Source organism: Liolophura sinensis, chromosome 6, assembly GCF_032854445.1.
Source record: "Liolophura sinensis isolate JHLJ2023 chromosome 6, CUHK_Ljap_v2, whole genome shotgun sequence".
NCBI classification, from domain to species: Eukaryota; Metazoa; Mollusca; class Polyplacophora; order Chitonida; family Chitonidae; genus Liolophura; species Liolophura sinensis.
This window is the reverse complement of record NC_088300.1, coordinates 7,831,138-7,839,823: the sequence shown is the minus strand read 5'-3', so window position 1 is coordinate 7,839,823 and position 8,686 is coordinate 7,831,138.

The window sequence follows — 8,686 nt, the reverse complement described above, 5'->3', positions numbered from 1 at the left end:
TTTAAGGCGGTTAAGCCATGCTCTTTGTATAGATCCCCGGGGCAGCGTCCCCACTCCAGCCACAGTCCATAGTGAAGCCACACCTGGTCTCTCCCAGTTACCCACGGATTTTAGCTTCCGTGAACCAGAAAATAGGCATAAAATGTTAAGAATATTTAGGGGATATACGACAGGGAAATAGTATACACTTATGCTGCATGTTCAATTCCTCGACCGCAGGGCCTATGCCACTGTTGGCGGCACCTCCAGTGCATGCTGAAATAAACATCAATACGACGTAGGCGGAATTTTTACCTCGAGCATAAGACGACATGTGATTAGCTAGTGTAGTGCATATACCTATTGTTTTAATGAAAGATAAGAATTAACATGTTCATGAGTACAGTCGGAACATCGAACATCGATTAAATACGCCCCAGATTTTGGGACTTGACTGTATAAATTTTGCTCTACAGGTACTTTCCGCTGTATTTCACATATCACCCGTTGACTCCCCAGTGTTAGCTTCATTAAAGGTATAAACACATTTTCATCATAAACTGAATGTACAGGAAATAATATAAGCTCAAATGGCTACACAGAGTTCGACTTCACTCCGACGCTGAGTGGGAGTGAATAATTTCTCGTTACATTCTGTCAACCGTTACTTCCTCCTGTCGAAAAAAGTTGAGCAAACTTGTTATTTCCTCTTTCTGTCTTTTCCACAAAACTGAAAGGAACATTTATTCATCAATATCATTATGTATAGGGGATTCTATATCAGCCTTTTTGGAAGCCCTTATAGTCACGCCTTCTGTACAGCCAGCTCAGACTAACATTTACCGGGAGTGTATACTATATGATGTATAACTATTCAGAACTGTGTATTACAGTAAAATTCGAGGAGTGAACAGTTTTTAGACTCTGTGTTTGAAACCCCCCAAGTGAACCTCATTATTGGGGAATCCCCAACTCGTCGGGTTTCCCAGGGCTCTTCTGGGGTTTCCCTAGGCGAAAGAAGTGTAACGGTTTAACTATATCATCGCTTTATGCACACTTGTCTATACTTGTCATTAAAGTGTTGTTGCTGTTGTATTTTCTGAGAGAAGTTACATCAATTATGTTATTTTAAAAGAGATATTAGTTTGTCACAGTTTACAGCAAACATCGTGTAACTTTAAATACAGCCATCTATATGGGGCCCCTTTTATATATAGGGAAATTATGTCTCTCATGTAAAGTATTGTGAACGAACATTCCGGGAATTTACCAACAGAACATGTTACTATGTCAAGCAGAAGCATTTCATTTTCCTGTTGACTTTAGGTTTCAAAGCTGAAAAAATTGTTCCCATGGGCATTTTGTGGACATCAGCAGGTAAAATGGCATAGAGGATCTAAAGGGGGTTTCAGGGAAAAATTGCAAATTTTGAAGTCAAGGCTATATAAGACGGAATATTTGTTCAGGAATATTTTACAACTTTTACACAAACGTGCACATGTGTTTGTTCTTGCAACTGAAGGGCCCCGAAGCGGGGTTTAACTGTGCATGTTATTAATGTCTGTATATATGCGCTATGGAGAAAGTACAACATGCATCACGTTAGAACTCATACATGCGTGTGTGTGCGTTTTTCTGATCACTGAGTATGGGCATCCGATTTATAGGAAATTCTAACCATACACATTTTGAATTTCCATGTACATTCAGGTTTATATTTGAGGCTCTTAACGGAGACTCTTACGATTGCGATTGTTAACTTCTGATTGACACAATATAGGGTTATATGACATATGATCAATGCATCTGGAAAGGGAGCAGATGTATAAACATATCGATTCACGTTCATTTAAAGAAAAATCGGACGAGATGTGTTTGTAATTCAGACTCATATATCAGTCCTTGCAGAAGTTTTGATATTTAGTGCTGATACATTTACTTTTCAATCATATATTCACTTCATTGACTGCATCTCATTCCAGCTGTTTTGTTGTCTTAATATAGGACGGCCCTCAAAAATCCTCCATGCAACGGATTAATTCGTTCCTTGTAAAGGATTAATCCGTAATCAAGAACGGATTAATCCGCTCGGTCGACAAAAATACAATCCGTCATCGGGGGAACGGGGTATAACGGGAGATTTCTTGGAGGATATATATGTATATAGGCACCAGAAGAGAACTATAAACCACGTTTCTTCGACAAATCTAAGATTCAACTGTACAGCTCAAGGGCTCATTTCTTGCGTATGTCCAAAGCCATATTCCGTTTTTCCCCAACACTCATGTATACATACAGTTCATTCTATATCAAAACTAGATCATCAACAAAAGTCCGTATGTGAATATAGGAAATGATGTATACACTTAAATTAATTATATTTGCGCGAGTAATGTTAATTCAATGTGAATATCACTTAAGCACTTTCTCGTGATTTTGCTGGCTATATGTACTTTCAGGTAACTATCTTCCAATACAGATACAAAGGGCTATATGTGTAATTTTTAGAGATTGTGAAGCTAATTATTTTTATTAGGCTGGCCTTTGGGAATTTAACTTAAACTTTTATTTCACAGGTTGGCGGGCTGAACTGCGATTGGGATACTTCGCTTATTATTTGTTCAGTAATTCGTCAGGACAAGGAAGCCCGCTCACCACAGTTCATCTGCCACGTAACAGTTAGTACACCAATAGCATTTCCTCGTGATTTCGTTCAGTTTGTCAGGACAAGGAAGCCCACTCACCACAGTTCATCTGCCACGTAACAGTTTGTACACCAATAGCATTTCCTCGTGATTTTGTTCAGTTTGTCAGGACAAGGAAGCCCACTCACCACAGTTCATCTGCCACGTAACAGTTTGTACACCAATAGCATTTCCTCGTGATTTCGTTCAGTTTGTCAGGACAAGGAAGCCCACTCACCACAGTTCATCTGCCATGTAACAGTTTGTACACCAATAGCATCTCCTCGTGATTTCGTTCAGTTTGTCAGGAAAAGGAAGCCCACTCACGACAGTTCATCTGCCACGTAACAGTTTGTACACCAATAGCATTTCCTCGTGATTTCGTTCAGTTTGTCAGGACAAGGAAGCCCACTCACCACAGTTCATCTGCCACGTAACAGTTTGTACACCAATAGCATTTCCTCGTGATTTCGTTCAGTTTGTCAGGAAAAGGAAGCCCACTCACGACAGTTCACCTGCCACGTTTTGTACACCAATAGCGTTTCCTCGTGATTTCGTCCAGTTTGTCAAGCCCGCACGACTTTTCACCAGCTATAACACTGAGTGCACCAATGGAGCGGTTTCTCCTGATTTTATTCATGCATGCAGCTTGAAAAGGAACCCGGATCACGAAGTTTCATGAATATGTTGTAGCTTGCATGCAGGCCTACATCATGTGGAGGAACTGCATGGACTCCTAAGATTATAGTTGTAAGCGCATGTACTTGTGCAACTTCAGTAATGGAAATTTCAGATGCTGCATGTATATAGTTTACAACGATCGTGTGAATGGCTCATCAGAACAGCATATCTGTGTAACGTAAATGAGAGAATGCCATAAATACAATGTTTAAACTATAACTTATTGGAAACGTTGAAGCATGCACTGGTGACTTTGTCTACGTGTTTATGCTCCTACATGCACGTGTTGACCCAGGTAGCATCAGATTGCATGTAGATCGAGTCAACCAGAGTTTAGAATCAGATCGTCTCCTGTGCACTTTTTCTATTTTAAATTCATCTGCAGAAAATTAGGTTTCTAAAGGACACTGTAAGACCCCCGTACGCACCTGTATGGAAGCACCGCATGCATGTATGTTAATGTATATAGGCCTAAATTCGTTTAGCGGTTATTTCGAATTCTTCTATCAAATTCACGAACATGTAATTAAAAAAATTGAAATGAACATTAAAATAAATGACGGTAATCAAAATCATCTTTAGATTTTGACTTCAATCAAAAAGTGATGTTGAGTATAAAAATGTTAATGTTGAAATGGATCCAGTGAGGAAGTTTTCATGCATGCATGCACGTTTGCATGGTGTTATATATGTTACAGTCAATCTGTGTAATCAGTCATTACGTGTAATGACTAAACAAATCAGTCATTTCGTGAAGTGCCTGTGAGCACCAGGCAATACAAGTAATCACTAAAAATTCCAATCATTACACGAAATGACTAAAAATCATACCTTTCTTCTACACAAAATGCCTGAATGCAAATTCTGCAAACCAGGCAATGTGTGTAACACATAAAACGACAATGTTGTTATTATCTGATTACTTTGATCTCGATACCAGTATGATCATACAACAAGTAGTACAGTGGTTGCAGATGTAATATGGCCTTTTTAAACACGCCAAATGAAGTGTTCTTAAGAGTGAGAGTGGCTTCCCAGATTGAGTGGCTTCCCCAAGCGACTTCTTCTTAATCCCTTAGCACATGGCAATTAAGCCCCGAAACTGTGTCTTCCCTCCTGAGCGACAATGGAAGTGAATTTACTGCTGAAGTAATCTCTGAACTGAAACTAGTTGGCCAAGACTTATCATGGTACACGGTAAACCTCGACACCCTCAAGGCCAAGGCTCTGTTGAAATGGAAGTGAATTTACTGCTGAAGGAATCTCTGAACTGAAACTAGTTGGCCAAGACTTATCATGGTACACGGTAAACCTCGACACCCTCAAGGCCAAGGCTCTGTTGAAATGGAAGTGAATTTACTGCTGAAGTAATCTCTGAACTGAAACTAGTTGGCCAGGACTTATCATGGTACACGGTAAACCTCGACACCCTCAAGGCCAAGGCTCTGTTGAAATGGAAGTGAATTTACTGCTGAAGTAATCTCTGAACTGAAACTAGTTGGCCAAGACTTATCATGGTACACGGTAAACCTCGACACCCTCAAGGTCAAGGCTCTGTTGAAATTGAAGTGAATTTGCTGCTGAAGGAATCTCTGAACTGAAACTAGTTGGCCAAGACTTATCATGGTACACGGTAAACCTCGACACCCTCAAAGTCAAGGCTCTGTTGAAAGAGCAAATGGTGACATTAAGGATATGCTTGTTGCTTGGATGGGAGATAATAACACAAATGATTGGTCTGTAGGCGTCAAATTTGTGCATTTCCAGAAAAATTACAGTTTGCATTCTGGAATCCAGCGACCACCATATGCCGCTATGTTTGGGTGTGGAGCTAAAGTTGGCCTAACATCATCATCTTTGCCGACTGAGGTTGTTGAACGAATGCAAAGTGAGGATGATCTAGTGTTAGCATATTCTAATCTTAAGCCAACACCAACAACCAGTCAGGAACCGGCACCAACTACCTCCCAGGATTTGACACCAACTACCACCCAGGAACCAACACAAACCACCAGTCAGGAACCGACACAAACTACTGACATGGGCTTTGCACCTCCAGCTAGTCTGCCAGTTGATGAGCAGTGACAATGATCCAGCTGTCGTATCCTCAGATCTATAAAGTGACCCCCTACAAAACATTTCAAGTGAAAGAAATGGTGCCAGATCTGCCCAGATGACACAAGCTCAGCGTATGGTCAAGAGGAGTCGTGTGGAACTAGCCAGTGGTAAGGTGGGAGACAATGTGGCTGTACCTATTCTTCTTGTGGATAGGGGACGTGGTGATTCACGTAATATTCTGGGAATGATAATGGACTGTGATGAGAATGACATGTACACCATTTGTGTTAAAGCTGGGATTCTGAAAGGAAAGTTACTGACTCTGATGTAGACTGTACGAAGAAGGTAACACTACGCCAGGCTGTACATATGGAATCAAGCTGCGGTGGTCAGGGATATGTACGGTGCAATTGTGCAGGCTCCAAGAGATGTGGAACCAATAGGTGCAAGTGTTTTAAAAAGTAAAATAAAACGCTTCAGCCGGTGTCACAGCAGCCTAATGTGCAAAAATAAATGACTCGTAATACTAACCAACTACATGTAGTATTTTTTAAAGTGAACTGACTGTAAGACTTTCATTGTGTATGATTTTAACTGTGATGTATGACTTAATTTTGTGCTTTTGACTTTACTTCATGATTTACTTCATCATGATCAATCGTCAATAAACTTTTTATATTCAACTGATGGTTTATAGCCTTTCGTCATTTCACACAATGCCTGACCATGATTTTTAGTCATTTCGCGTAATGACTGGAATTTTTAGTCATTACTCGTATTGCCTGATCCTCACAGGCACTTCACGAAATGACTGATTTGTTTAGCCATTACGCGTAATGACTGATTACACAGATTGCCTGTAATATATACACGTTCTTTCATGTAAAAGCTATGGTGTCTTCCAGTAATCCATAGACGAAATTCGTTAGTCACCCTAAGCTTATACAATCAAGGATGCGTGCATGTACTAGGCCTATGTACTGATGTGTTTTGGAATTTGATGGGAAGTTGAAAACTGCCATGAAGAATACCAATGCATGTTCACGTCTTTCTGGTCAACACCACAGGCTTCGGGTAATAGTTTATAACACGCAAGATATTAGGGGCCTGGGTCCGGAAGCTCTGCCCTTTTAGATGTAGACGGAGACGCGTTTCACTTCAACCTGTCAACTGCTGTAGCTCCAAAAGTTTCAGCTCAACACCTAGAAATCCTGAATTACGACTATCAAAATCAATTTCGACCTTACGCTTAACTGTCGGTGGCTAAGCTAAAAATTTTGACGAAATTACATTCTTTATCTATGCTCTCAATCTTAACTTTTCAGTCCTTGGATTTTCGGAAAGTTGGCTTGTCCCATTAACCGGATGCTTTTATTCGATGCCAGGCTACACTTTATATTCTGCCTGCCGAGATAAAGGGAATGGAGGAGGTGTTGCACTCTATGTTAATAGCTCATTTGAGTCTAACAAAGTATGCAATGTTCTTTCTTTTTTCGATGAAGACGGTGAATATCAGTCTTGTGGATATCGCTACTCCGTCAGATGTCTGTGTTGTTGGAATTACCAACATCAACAGATATATTCTTGGCGAAAAAAAAAAACTCCAGAACAAGTCAGTTTGTTTAAAGAAAATGTTCAGAATATAGATTGGTATGAGGTTCTATCATCGAATAATGTGAATGACGCATTATTCTGTTTTACTGGGAAAGTATCAACGGCTGAAATATGCTAGCTTTCCTGTCTTGACCATACGCAGCCCATCGAAACACATTCGCAAACCTGTGTAATTTACAGCCTGTATTTGAAAAACAACAAATTTTATCGCAAATATTTGAAATCTGCTGATATACCGACCATCATCCAATATAGGAAGTACCGGAATAAACTGTGATGAAAATCACAATATTATAGGAACTAAGAAAGTACTGAATGATCTAATAGGACGTGGACAATGCAAGAACATGCCTAAATGTTTCAACATTGATGGGTTATCTGTTTCGGATAAAAGTGTCATTTCAGTTTAGGATTTAACATCATACTGAACAATTTTCAGTCAGTCTTAGAGCGCATGTATGTGTGATGTGCCTCCTTGTTGCAGGACGGATTTCCACCGCTCTTTTATCTAATACTGCTTCAATGAGACGACTTACCACAGGCAAGTAAATCGCACCACCTGAGCCAATATACTGATATCGGTCATTGCAATATCTCCTTAACGCTGAACGCCAAGTGAGGAAGCGACAACTTTCTCTTTTAAGGTGTGACACGCCCCAGGATTGACCATGGATCTACCGTCTGCGAAGCGGACGCTCTGCCAACTGAACCATCGGGGCCGGTCTTTATTTTTTTTTTTTTTTTTTTTTTTGGTCTATTGCTTCCAGTCTGGATGCTAAGATAACCTCAAGCTCTAAACATTTTTCAGATTTCTAGGTGAGCCTATAGCAAACATATTTGCTTGTCTGATCTCAAATTTGTTGCAAAAGATATTTCAACTCCTCTTGCACATTTGGTGAGTTCGTCCTTTACGTCGGGATGTATGTAGTCATTGAAATCTTCGAAGATTACTGAAGACTTCGCCAAGAAGTCGAAGCATCAGTAGCCAGCTTATTTGGTTTACAGTTTTCAATATGGAATGCTGCTCTCATACTAGATTGCACACGCAGCAGGAACCAAGAGCAATATCACGAAAATTTGAATCTTGTATTGTTGCCCTTCTTTTCACTGGTTCATCGTTCTGAAATAGTCAAATCTATTCCCACTCCGTATCCTATCGAAATCTTGTCCCTTAATTTTGAAGAATGTATAGTCGGCTACTAACTTCATTTCACGTCACGTATACACCTGCACGTGTTTTGAACGATAATTATGACTATTGCAAGAATATTGTAGCCTTGCCTTCTCCATGTGATGATGCAATCTTGCACACATTTACATCACGTCGGATCCGCTATACCAAATGTCGGAATAGGAGCGGCCATACTAAATTGACTATCGACATGGAAAGTCTTTACACGAACACTTGCGCCTCGTACATCGTTAAATGATCGACCGCTTCGGTGGCCTGTAATGGATATAGCGCGTTAGTTTCTAAGTCGGGACAGACGGGACCAAAGACTTTAAAAATGGCACTTGTTGCTGCCTCGCTTTGCTCTGAAAGGTTAGAGAAAGCAAGCCGCACTTGTTCGCCCGGTGTCAGTATTATGCGAGTGGGTGGGGTGTCATGTCTGGGGTCTTCCGCATAGTGGCGGTAGCACCTGCCCCAAGACACATATGTACATCCACTT